The sequence below is a fragment of the Numida meleagris genome, chromosome 5, assembly GCF_002078875.1.
Source record: "Numida meleagris isolate 19003 breed g44 Domestic line chromosome 5, NumMel1.0, whole genome shotgun sequence".
Taxonomy (NCBI): Eukaryota; Metazoa; Chordata; class Aves; order Galliformes; family Numididae; genus Numida; species Numida meleagris.
The window spans coordinates 4796333-4809475 of NC_034413.1; the positions used below are offsets into that span (position 1 = coordinate 4796333).

Here is a 13143-nt window from a genome sequence, read left to right on the forward strand (position 1 = left end):
AGAAGTTTAATTGAAAGTTCTTTGTTTTTCCAAGCATTTCTTTGTCACAGTGCTGTGAGCACCCTGAAGTTCTGTTTATTCTGCATAGGTGGAATTCCACTGTAGCACTTGGAGTCTGAATGTAAATCCATGGAGTACATGGTAAATATCTAAACAAGTACGAAACTGTTAAAAAAAAAGCTTCTTTTTTCATTTCTTTTTTTTTTATTTTTAAATAGATCAAGGGAGAGCCGAAACCAAAACAATTAAAAGTAAGATATGAAGAGCTCTTTAAACATGGCACTTTTAAATCTTCATATTTTGTTATATGAAATGAAATGTTTGAACATTCGTTTTCGTACCTCTGTGGTTTTCGCTTTATTTAAAATTGCAGATGATGGAGTGTCCTTTCCTTTCATTTTCTCTACCATGCACACTGTGAACATTTCTTCCTAAACAGAAGAGATGGGAATCATAAACTCTATTTAAAAAAATAGCTTTAGAAACAGTTTCTAATAGTTAGCTTCAAATTCTGGGCTTGCTAGCCAAGAGCATGGATGCTTTTTGAATACAGTGGAAAATATCTAATTTTAACAGATGAAATAAATGGAACTAAGCATGTAATAAGGGTACTATTCAGTATAAATGCAGCAGAGATGGTCCAATAAAGATTACCTAATGAGTATTAGATTACCTCCTTTAGTTACAAAGTAAAAACAAATAGCTCCTAACATTATGCATTAGTAACAGCGTGTCAGCAAATGCTCAAACTCAGTCGTTAAAACACCAATCTCCAGTGTAGAAAATGTAATATTTTATTTACTATCAGCGATGCTACTAGGTATTCCTTGTAAGAATATCAAGAAATCATACAGCCTAGTTTTTCACTGTCTTGAAAGCAAGCTAAGACAGCCCTGAGAGTACTTCCAGATGTTAAGTCAACTCGCCACATTTCACAGATTCAGAGTTCTCTTTTTAAAACCATTTATAGAACTTTGGAAAGAGTGCAGGGTATAGTGTTATTAAAATGTAGGGAGGAGTGTTTTATTTTTAAAACAAATTAAAGGCATGACAGGTTTTTGCAATCACTCTTAATGTCTGTAGTCCAAAAAGGAAACAGCTCTAGGTACCTATAGCTAAATAATTTCCTACTATTATATCAGTGGATTTTCACCTAAGAACATGTCCTAAACTTGGATGTAGCAAGTTGTGAGACATCCAGACATTCAACTGGGTCTGTTACTCTTGTGAAGTTCACAGAATTTATAAAGATTTAGACTGTCCCATTCACTGGAAATGAATTTTGTGATCCCTTAGGTAGTAATTCCCTAACAACAGCAATGGAGAGTGACTTCTCAGAGGTATCACGCAGAAGGAATATCTTTGTGCAGTGGTCGGGAAACATACTACGATCATGCATCTTTTATGGAGCAAAGCAGGAGCAGTAGCCAATATATTCTGTTATGTTGCTTCATACAGCATTTACTGTCTGAAAAAAATGGAAGAGTGTCTACAAATGATTAAAAAAGGAGAAAGGAAGATTAGGAATCCCCACAAATTAAAATAGGAGAATTGCTGTTGAAGATGTAGTTGAATTCATTCCTCTACTATAAAGCCGTATTTAGTTTGAAGTGAATTGGAAAGAATGATCAGCATATTTAACAATTAACGTGGTCTGCATTTTACCTTAACCGTCTGTCAATACACCAAATTGGTTTGGTAACAACAGCATGCCTTGTTCTGATTAATTTGTACCATCTTCTATGAAAACATTAACTAACTCCTGGAATGCATTGCTCCTGCAAATACTAATCATGGCATTATCACAGATTAGATGAACATTAACAGATTTAACATATCAAATTCTACTAAATATTGTAGGCATACAATCAACAGCATTGTGCTGGCCAAAGGGAAAGAAGACAAGGAAAATAAATAATATACAAAACAATCTCTCAGCTGCTTAGTTACACAGCACATAGTCCTACTGTATGACAAAGAACTTCTATGGCAATTGGCAAATGACCAGGAATTTTAATTATTGTTCTGTGAGATGTCTCCACGGGATGACTGTGCTTATTCAAAGCAGGTTCTGCTTCGTGAAGCTGGTGACTGTATATTAAAGTCATCTGCATGCCCTAATCTATCAATTATTCTTGTGAGATGATGAAAGTAGTGGCATTTTTAGTGCACATATGAGTTCTGTCATACAGGAGGAAAAGTTACTCGCAGGTTCATACAATGAGAGCAGTAAATCACACTTTTTAAGTCTCATACACAGCAGGTAGAAGTCACATCTAGCTGAGCTTCAGCTCTTTTCCTTTCTCCCTGTTTACCCATGACAACTTTAAAAAAGACTGCCATCTGGTATCCCATCTGGCTGCAAGTCCAAGCTTACACTTTCTGCAGTTGCTTTTATTTGTCCCCAGTGCTGCCTTCATGGAAGAGACAACGGTCCCTACTGAAACTCCGTGTAATTTGGGACCTTTCAGAAGCTCTGAAAGAAATCAGAATCCAAGGATGAAAATCTTCCATTCTAGTTATTAAAAACACTCCGAAAAAAAAAAAGAAGTTGTGCTGAAGAAAAATGACAACACCTGTTCTTGCCTTCCAGGTGCTTGAAACAAAACTTCATTGCTGAGCTTCAGAGATTAAGGGAAGGGATTTTATTTGCCTGCTGCAGTTAGATGCAGGGTCCTCAAGGACTCCAGAACCTGCATGGAAACATGGAGGAGAGGAGAGAGGAAATAACCTTCACAGAAAGAAAATCAGTCAAATCATCTTTATCATTCAACCAAAAGATAATATGTATAAAGCCAGGTGTGTTATTTTTTTTTTCCACAAAGAATGTTATTAACAAAAGTGATTTTCCATCAAGTCTTAGGCTAGTTGTAGGAGATGGAAATGAGCATGATTTACAAGATAAAGCCCATGGGCCTTTCCTGCATAGCTTCTTATATGTGGAATAGCAGCGGGTGCTGGGAAAGGCACTATGGGACTCAAAGGAACCTATCACTCCTTCCCAGAAGCTGTACTAACTGTGCATTGATTTCAGTGAAAGAAGTTTTACCACCTACTTTCCTCCTGATGACATGCAAGAGCAGAATCTGATCAGTAAACATCACTTGTAAATACATCAGCAGTCCCTATATTGGAATTTTTTAGTTAGAGTGAAACCCTTCAGATGAATCACAAATACCCTTTTTGGTTTGGAAATGTTACTTTCCCATCTACTTCAGTTCAGTGCAGTGGGAATTTGGCATCGTAATCCCTTAAACAACAATGAAAAATCTCGAAATGATCTCTGATGTAAATCTAGCAAGCACCCAAAGAAGTCACACGATGGAGAGCCTTAAAATCACAGTGTGAACAGTAGCAGAGGAAGCAGAGGGACCAACAGCATAACCAGTCAATGATACGGGTACAGATGTCTTGCATTTATACACTGCCTAATCAAGAGAGGTTATACTCTACCAAATGATGCACAGAGAAAAGCTCTGTGTTTTCCTTTTACAACAAGGGAAACTAGCTCTGGAATTAAATAGATGGACTTATGCTTGCTGCCACAGTAAATCTGTCCTAAATCCTTTCACCTTGCTCCAAGGATGGGAGTGGGAGGTGCACGAGCGTTAGCCCAGGCTTCAGTTTCTCCCAGGAGGACTTGGATCACTTCAGGTCCCGGGATGAGAAGTGTGTTTGGAATAGAACTTGTATTAAGTAATATATTACTTAAATCATGAATTTAAAATATATTTTTCTATTTTCTCTATCTGACATGGCCATACCATTATTGTAGTGAAAAAAAACACAAACACTTTACGTTGTTTAAGATAAGTTTGCATGACATTTCTGCATAGAAGGGGTACGTGAGGACCCTGGCGTTTCCTGAAGTTATACAGCATCGAGATAGGAGGCAGTGGAGGTTTGCTGATTTACATCAGCTGTGAATTCATGAACTCATGCAGGCATTTAGTGGAGATAACACCTGCTTCTTGAAATGGGAAAAAATAAACTTGGTGTTGAAATTGATCTTGTGTTATCCAGGAAATCTGCGTGTATATAGAGTAACATGCTGTCCTGTTCTTTATGGTTTTAGGAAATGAACAAGTGACTTCAAGGACAAAAAAACCACTCTTCTGTCAGTTCAAGAAAAGATAATGGATGAAGTGTTACAGAATCTGCAGGTGAATTCGAGTTTGCATTATAACCATCTTTATGTAAGTCAGGTTATTTATATCATGTTTAATGTAGCCGCTGTTTCAATCACTGTTACTTTAACTTAATTATTTAAGAATTAACGAATGCCTCAGGTTGGCTGCCAGCTGTATCACAGCCACACAGGCTGTCGTGCAAGAGATCAGTTATTCAAAATCAATGCATGACAAAGCGTAAGAAAAAGAAGTATCCCCACAAGTGCAAACATTGCGAGGGAAGTGCTTTAAGTCTTGTAAGCCACACAGTCAGCTGGCTGTCCTAACTGAGACTGTCACCTAGTCTCTCTGTGTTTATAAATAGCAGTGTGATGGATGTGTTACGTTCTCTAAACTACCCCAAGAAAATAATTTTAATATTCCATAACTCATATATTCACCTTGCGTGGTGAGAGAATAAAACGTATTGTCCTGGTGGAAACAATTATGTTGAAAGAAAAGCAGCAGCAAAGCTGAATTCCAAAACCCTGGGTGACACCAGAAGTCACGGAGCTCCACCAAACACCAAAGCACTGACTTTGACCTCGCTCACTTAACTTGCTCAGGAAAGTCGCTAGTGTGAAAACTGAACTCATGTTTCGTTTTGGTTTAATAGTGCTGGGGGAGTTACCTTACAGGCTGAACAAAATAGTGAGAGAGAACAAGTAGACACAGTGCAATCAGTCAGTGAGCAGGCGATGTCAAAGGCATGTTTCAATTAGTGCAAGATGAGCTGTGGCCATGTTGGCCTAAGGTATATACTCTGGATATAACAGTAGTGGGAATTCCTTTGGGAATTCTGAATAGAGGAATATTATTTTACCATTTTAGGTCTTATCTCTCCCAGCAATGTTGCTGCTAAGTTTAATTGACATATCCTTTCTCATTTGTTGTTATGTGAAGGCACAACAGTGAACAATCCTTCCAGCCAAAAAACTCTCACATGCTGCTATTATAAACAACATCTCCTTAATCCAAACAGCTGCAATAATTTTATTAGCAGTCATGGCCTAGAAGAGATGGAACAATTAGTCTGTTTTACTGGGATAGAATTTTATAACCCCATAAAATCAACTTGTTTAGCCTGAGGCTTTTAGCCATTCAAATGAGGAAGCCCAGCTGAGAAGTGGCAAATGATAACACCCACAGCTTCTCTACCAGACCAACTGTAACCTCAGCTGCAGTGATGCTACATAGGTGACAGAATGGCTCCTCTGGTCTATTTCACCTTTATTAAGTGACAAAAAGCATAACAAGTAAAACACCCCTTAGTACAACCAACAACTTCTGTAGAGAGGATCATTTAAATCCAAAGATTAAGCTGGAAGTTCCTACACACCAGCAGAAATCAGTGTAGCTTCTCAAAAAAGGGAAACAGCTGCACATCTTAGGGTTGGTCAAATTGGGAAAATAAGGAATTTTTTTGTTTTTAAGTGATATCTTTAATTCAGTTAATGTTGCTATGGGCAGAAGAGTTAAAATTGGTAGACAATGACTGGCATCTTTGGCTTATGAAAATAATCTTTCTCATCAATTTTTTTTGGGTGAAATGTAATTGTATGGAGAGGCTCTCATCATGTCATCTCTTTGTATGGAGTGGTATGCTTTCTATTTGTGATGTAATGTACTGAAATCTGTTTCCAGATTCTGTTTTCTCCTTAAAACTGACCTAACATAGAACTCTTTCCTCCTTACAGTTTCTGAGTGTGATCTACTGAGAGAAAAGAGTGATATTACTCTTCAATTCCTATTAGCTGAGGTTCTCTTTTTGTTTCAGTGATGTCTCAATTTTAGAGTTCTAAATAAATACCTGTACACCACAACAATTCAGAAAATTAAGTTGGGGGCAGCACTAAGAGAAGCAAGCCAGGATTACCCCTAATGTAAAGGATGAATTAAGCACAACGACATCAAGCAGCAGGAAAATTTGAGGAGCAGTAAGTGAGTATAGTCTGCTTAATTTATGAGGAGTAGAGAGTAAATGCTTGATGAGAGCACACAGAATAGAACAGGTACTTTTCACTGTTGAATAATTATGCAGTGTAAGGCAAGAACATCCTCTGCATACTCTTCTTACTGCAAAACACTCATCTCTAGCCACAGAAAACTTAGAAAACTAAAAATTATTGGTGTTTTAAAAATGTTTCCCCATTACATCATAATGAAAAATTCAGCTCTGCCAAGAAATCTCTTCAGCCTGCCCCTTTTGTACAACATCATGTTCTCTTGTTCCCCTCTTTATTATTAACTTTAACTCCATGGGGCATTACCATAGTTAACATCAAGGACTCACTTACAACCTGTACTCCATCACCCACAGAGCTGACAAAGCTGTGATGAAAGCTGTGCGTTGCTGCTGTTGTGCCTTAGTGATTTTCCTCTGCATGGTTAAAGCTGTAACTAGTGATCGATGTGATCCAGCCTGACCTTTTTCTAACCTGTCTTAGCAGCACCCCTCTTTGCATGGCCCCTCTGACACTTCTTGATTTAAATCCATAATGTGCAGCTCAATGGTTTTCTCATTCCTCTTCCTCAGAAGATAAAAGCTTGAATCAGGGGAGAACAATCAATTCCCGGGCATCTTGGACTTAAAGGCAGGGCACATCTGTGATGTTTCAGAATGCAGAAAATCATCAGGAATTTGAGATTATCACTATAGTGCTTGCTATATTCAGGAATTTCCCAAGAACCCACAAGCAGCTGCAAGAAGCCACTGAACAGACATACATACACGCATCTTAATTTTGGAGGGGAGCAAAGCAGTATCCACATTTGAGACACAAACTGTTTCCAGAAACCACCCAAAGGATGTTGGAGATTCTGATCTAAGCTTTCTATAGCTGCTGTTATGAAGTTCTAATGGCAGAATGGCAGAAAGAACCACCTCTTCACATCCCTGTGGCTGTAGTCGTCTCCAAACTGAGCTTAATATTTCATATGAGAAAATGAAAAGCATCACAGAAATTCTTTGCCTTGATCAAAAATGAAGATGATAGCTGCTTTGCTTTTATTCCGGCAATGTTAGATTAAAAACACATTTCTCTTTATTAATTACAAAGGGACATTCTTATTCCCCCCCTCCCCCCCTTTTTTTTTTTGATAGTCCTTAGGGAGTCTTTTGGGAGTACTTCAAGAAATGAAGGAAAATCAATTTTTCCATTTATTCATATCATCTTTCAGTTTTCAGCAACACATTCAGAACATAAAACGTTTTTCTTGACCACATCAAATTGATGCACTCTGATAGACCGCTCTCATCTCAGCATGCCCAAAACAGTATATGTAGAAAGATCCTTAAAAAAAGGAAAAACCACAGCAAGAGAGAAAAAAAAAAAGAGGGGAGAGGGAAGGATAAAATAGAAATGACATACCAGCAATGAAAGATGTCACTAAGAAGAAATATATTTTTGCTTGGCAAAAATAAGAGGCATCTTTTCCATTGCCAAAGTGAAGTCTGATTACTTTTCAGAGTTATGCAAACCTCAAAGTTTTGCCTGGAGGAGATCCTGAAAGAGAATTTGAGGAAGGTTCATTCCAATTCCTGCTATTTGATCCACAAAGGAGAAATACTGCTGGCATGAGCTCAGTACACCCTGGGATGATATTGGCCTGTCATCCTTGAAAGAAGAGAGCTATTGCTGGTAGGGAAAAAGGCAAGCACCTCCATGCACGACTTCCAGTGGTATCCAGACACTATTAGAAAACAAATATGAGCAAAGCCCACTGTGAAGTTAGTTAGCTATTTCACATTGGTGCTGGTGGCACTTTTAGTATTTTTTTGAATTTCAGCTCTAGTTATGGATCAGGATCCTTTTTTTTTTCTTTTGATAAACATAAAAACATCGGTTTCGGTGCAAAGAAATAGAAATGGTGTTTCTTTTTTATTGTTCTAGTTCTCAGCGCCAGCACGACAGGCTTTTGATGGCAACGGGTCTTGTTTTGGTTGCTTGGTGTTCCAGCACATTGCTGAGTGACAACAATCAAGATAGAAGAGATGCTTTTGGCACTTGCATACCTTCATCGTGCTGTAACTTGCCAGTAGGGAAGGAGCAGAACCTTAGCCTGCAGGGATATCCTGTATAATGATCCATTAATCCAAGAAGATTTATCAGTTACCTGTCAGATGAAAAGAATTTTGAACACATTTCAAGTAGTTTCTCTGCTTATCAATACCATAATGAACCCAAACCTGTCATTTTCTGCAGGCCAAAGTCCATTCCGCTTAAAGCAGTACGACTATCAAACTTTGAGGAATGGTGCTCCTTAAGCAAAACAAAATTTTAATGGAACTCTTTCTTCTCCCTGACAGAAAAGATCTTTATCATGCTAAAAACTACATTTTGAGAACAATGCCTGAAATAAAGAGAGGAAAGAAACTGTTTAATACTGTTAATTCCTCTAAATAAGATCTCAGAACCACTGAATCATAAAGGTTGGAGAAGGCCTCTAAAATCATCAAGTTCAACCATCAACCCATCACCATCATGGTCACTTTGGGGGATGCCAAAGCAGACATGGAACTGAACAGCAGTCTCAGATTCAGATACATCATGCCTTTAGAATTATTTTTCTCTCCTGTTTCACCTTGTTGCAACTGTAACGGTGCCTATAGTCACATAATCCCAGAAGTGAGAGCAAGAAGAGATCCATTCACATTGGGGCATTTATTTCCTCTCTGTCATCACAGAGGTGAGCCTCTGGACAGCAAATTCAGTGATATTTTACTGGATAGAGATGCATAGCACTGCACATCTCTTCTTTCTGCAATATAACAGCAGTGGAGAGTTCACCTGAGAGAGCAAACTTTGAGAAGAAAAGATATCTCACTCCTGTAGGACAGTGAAATAGTTGTCCAAATCACAATATGGCACTCAGGGCGATGCCCTAGAACAGGAGCAGGATACATACCTTGTCTTTCCCTTTTCTTACAAGGAAAGATCAAGATACATCCATACATGACTATTCAAGGAAGGAAACTTCAAATGCTTAGGTGTTTGATCTTTATTTTTTTATAATCTATCAAAAACACAAGATTTGTAAGCATTCTGTCAGCCCTAGATGGTCTCTTTCTTTTCTCTATTTTTCATATTATTCCAATAAAGGAGGAGGCCTTTCTTTTGTTGAGAAAACAGTTGTAAAAGAGTTGAAGATTTTTACAAGAAGCAAACTTGTAAAAATTGCATCCTGGGGTTCCCCATTTATTACCTTGCAATTGTTTCTAGATCAAACCTGTTCTGTTCATCATTGAAAGAATGGATTGCTGCTGCCTATCACTGAGAGCTCAACAAAGGTAAAGCCTGATATTTTCTGGGTCATAGTCTCTAAAAATAAGTTACAATGGGAATGTTAAAAAAATCTCACAATGTGTGAGCTAGAACTCCAGTTGCCTTCTACAGGACTAAGAAAAAACCCTTAAGTGCGGCAATAGGTTATTTAAAGACCAAAGTAAATAGATCTGACTGCAAGCAGACACAGGAAACAGATCAATGTCTCATGATGATGAAATCTGTGTAGTAAGTTTTGACAAGAGCCACATGCTGGGGCTCATCCAACAGGGATCTTTCCACCAGCTATTTGTTGAAGCCTGTAAAGTTGCAGATTAGCTTCAGTTGATGCAGAGAAGTGATTTTTTTTTGCATGTCCTATAAACTTTAATATTTTTGGCGGGGATTGTGAAGGTGCATGAATGCATAGTTTTTTTGCAGGCAAATATAGCCTTATTCCACTCCTACCTCAGACTCTCAACCTTTTATCTCTTAGACTTACTCCCATAGCAGTCATGGTTACATGACTTCCAGTTTGCTTGGATCAGGGGCAGAGACAGGCTATGTGTCCTTGTAAAACACAAATACATGCTAGAACCTGCAGCTGGTGTCCAGGAAAAGGTCTTTGACGTGACAAACACACTATGTGGTCCAAAAACCTCTACAGCTCCAAGCTGTACTACTGCCATGACTTCAGACCACTGCTGTGATGGTTTTTATAGGGATACGATGACATTAGGTAGTGCTGCGACTGACTGCGATATTTTCCTAAGAGTTGTTGCAGGGGTAGATGAGTTAAGTCAAAGCTTCTCATAGCATGGGACCCACCTGGTGGGTACCAGGCTCCCTCAGGGTAATGCCATTTGTACTTTGATCTGTGATCATGAGCACCAAGGCACACAGGAGCCCAGGGAGAGGGGCTGCCCTTGTTTTCTTCCATTCTTCTTTGGTGTCAGGGTGCTCACCATGTTTGCTGCTGCTCACAAAAACTCATCAGCTGGAAACATGTCCAGAAATAAAGCAGAGCTCTGAAAACAGCATTACTACATGCAGGACTGCATGGCAGCTCCCAGTTGCTACAGGTTTTTAGTTCCACTCTGTCGACCATGTTAGAACCAAGGGGCAAATTTGTAAAGAAATGTAGAGGAAATGAGAAATTAAAAGACCAAATCTGGAAAAAGTTGTGTCTTCCACTTCTGTTACTGAAACATTGGAGAGAGGCCAAAAGGCAGATGCAATAATGATATGACTTCTTGAAAATGCAGAATAATGATAGAAGCTAGAGCTATTTAAATCTCCAGAGGTGGAGACTACCTGGACCCTAATCTAGAGCAAAAGGGATTTAAAAAAACACACCCTGATATTAGAGAATTTTTTTGAACACATCAGACAAAACCACTGTGAGATTAAGACTGGAAGCTGAAGCTACATGAAGTTAAACTGGAAGACAGGTGACAACTTTAACTTGATAGCAGCCCATCACAGCAGCAATTTCTCATTCATGGCTTTCCCAACACTTAACGTTTTAATTTTTTAAATTTGATTTCTTTACAAAAGATATGCTTTTACTTACTGTTTTAGTCTGGCCTGTACTAGGTAGGAAGTCAGACTAAATCATCATAGTATTCCCTTCTAGCTTTAATCTATATGTGATTATATACATGTTACATAGAGTTATCTGTTTCTATAGAGATGATCATCTCCTCCCCGTTCAAGATGATATTTCCAAGCCATCAAATGAAACTTGCCAAGACAAAGAGTGCTTGATGAAATTGTGCTGCTAGCGTGATATTTGTGAATCACAGCTATGTCTGTGGGGATGTCAGCAAGTAAATCTTGAGGCTGAAATCTTAAAACACAAAAGATACAAAGCCAGCATGGTGTCCCACAGGCGGGTACAGATGTGCCATGCTCTGGAAGAGACAACCAAACCTTCTGGCCCTTCCTGCATCCCACCATCCTCCAGGAATATTGGAGATGCAATGTTTGTACACATTTACAGGAGCGTGTGAACTTGCGCTCATTTTACAAAGCACACCCAATCAACAGACACATTTTTTTCCTGCTTTGAGGATGTTAATGCAGCAATTTTGTGGAAAAGGTACAGGTGGGTTTTGCACTCCTGCTGGGCCCCACAGCAGAGACTCACACAACAAAGACTTGCAGGTGTTTCCTATATCTTTGTGGTTATTTCTTTCAAACAGCATCTGTTGAAATGCATCTTACCTCTTGCTTAAAAAAAAACATTGCTTGGCAATGCAGGGTGTTTGCCTTAGCTTTAACTGCCCACCCACACTGAACATTTTATGTTATTTAGATCGACCGGGGGCACAATGAGAGCCTTTGACCAGCAAGGCTTCCCTTCAGAGTGGGAGGCTCTGGAGGGGGAAAGGTGACCCAGAGATGTGGTAAGATTTTTCACCTCCACTTCTCTTTCCAGTTGAGCAGCCCCGTCATAGTTGGCACCAATCGCACTACCACCTGCCGCCTCCTCAGCGTCCCAGCAGAAATTCACACAAAACCTGGCTTGTCTATGGGTAATTGCACTTGTAAAGTAGAAGCAGCTCATGAAAGCATTACACATGGCATCTCATTAAGCACCTCTTGATACATAAAATTAAGACAACCGAAAAAAAATTTCCTAAAACACTTCTATACAGTTTGTGACCACAGTTGACTTGTATCTGGTGAGGTTTCCTGGGCGATGAGCCCACAGTTCCCATAACCTTTTGGAAAATCTCTGATTTAACTTTATTTTGCTTCCATAATAACTACTGATGTTGTGTTAACCAATCAAGAGAAAACAAGTGGTCAAAGCAAGACCTAGAAGAACAGATCCAGAACGCATCTAGCCTGAAGCAGGTGTAGGTTGAACATGATTTGCTTCTGAATTCTCAGCATGAGCTATAACTAATTATATCTAAAATCCCCTGGGCAACCTGATCCAGCTCTGGTGTCCCTGTTCATTGCAAAGGAGTTGGACTAGGTGGCCCTCAGAGGTCCCTTCCAACTCTAAGGATTCTATAATTCTAATTCGGTCATGCAAAGTGGTCTGGGAGGGAACTAGAAGTCAGGTGGTCATACTGGGCAGTACAAATCTACCTTGATCTGTGAATTCCATTGTAGGAACAGCATTAGATTGTTTTAGTGTTTTTTTTTCCTTATTTCTTTTTTCTTTTTTTATTTCTTTTCTTTAAGGTATGGTTTAAAAACCACTGGGAGTTACTTGGATACTGCCTTCCAAATTCAGTGCTTTTATTTTTTAATATTGTAGCGGAAATGGCCTGAACTAGTGATTGAGCACCTGGTGGGAAGGCAGGAACAACCCAGGGGAGCTCAGGTGCATGCAATGCACCTGAGTGACAGGAAGGGGTGGAGCCAGGATCCACTCCTTCCCAGACCTCATTTAAGGGTTGGCAGTGGAGGTGAGGATATCTTGCTGGAGATGTGTGCCTACCTGAGGTCTTCCAAAGGTAAGCAGCTTCTTTCCTTTGTTTCTGTGTCCATGGCTGTTGCATTTGGGCTTGTCCTCATTTGCTGTAGCTGAAGACTTCGCCACCCTGCTGTTATTGCTGTACTTTCCATCAAATCATAGTGTTATGCTTGGTGAGCCAGCCAGATGCTTATTTAGGATGGATTATCTAAAAAAAGTGGTGCATTGGATGGTCACTGGGACTACTGAAAGAGGGACTCCAGGGGGAAACCCTGGG

General features: G+C 39.3%; 1 long non-coding RNA gene across 1 annotated transcript in view; it reads right to left on the reverse strand.

Annotated features, from left to right (window-relative positions):
* The window catches only part of LOC110399729, a 36435-nt gene continuing 23495 nt past the window's right edge, over positions 204-13143 (reverse strand). Inside the window, exons 6-8 of the long non-coding RNA XR_002439378.1 lie at positions 12891-13074; positions 7541-8285; positions 204-6774 (exon numbers count right to left, since the gene is read on the reverse strand). This is a non-coding gene — a long non-coding RNA (uncharacterized LOC110399729). The remainder of the gene's footprint in view (positions 6775-7540; positions 8286-12890; positions 13075-13143) is intronic.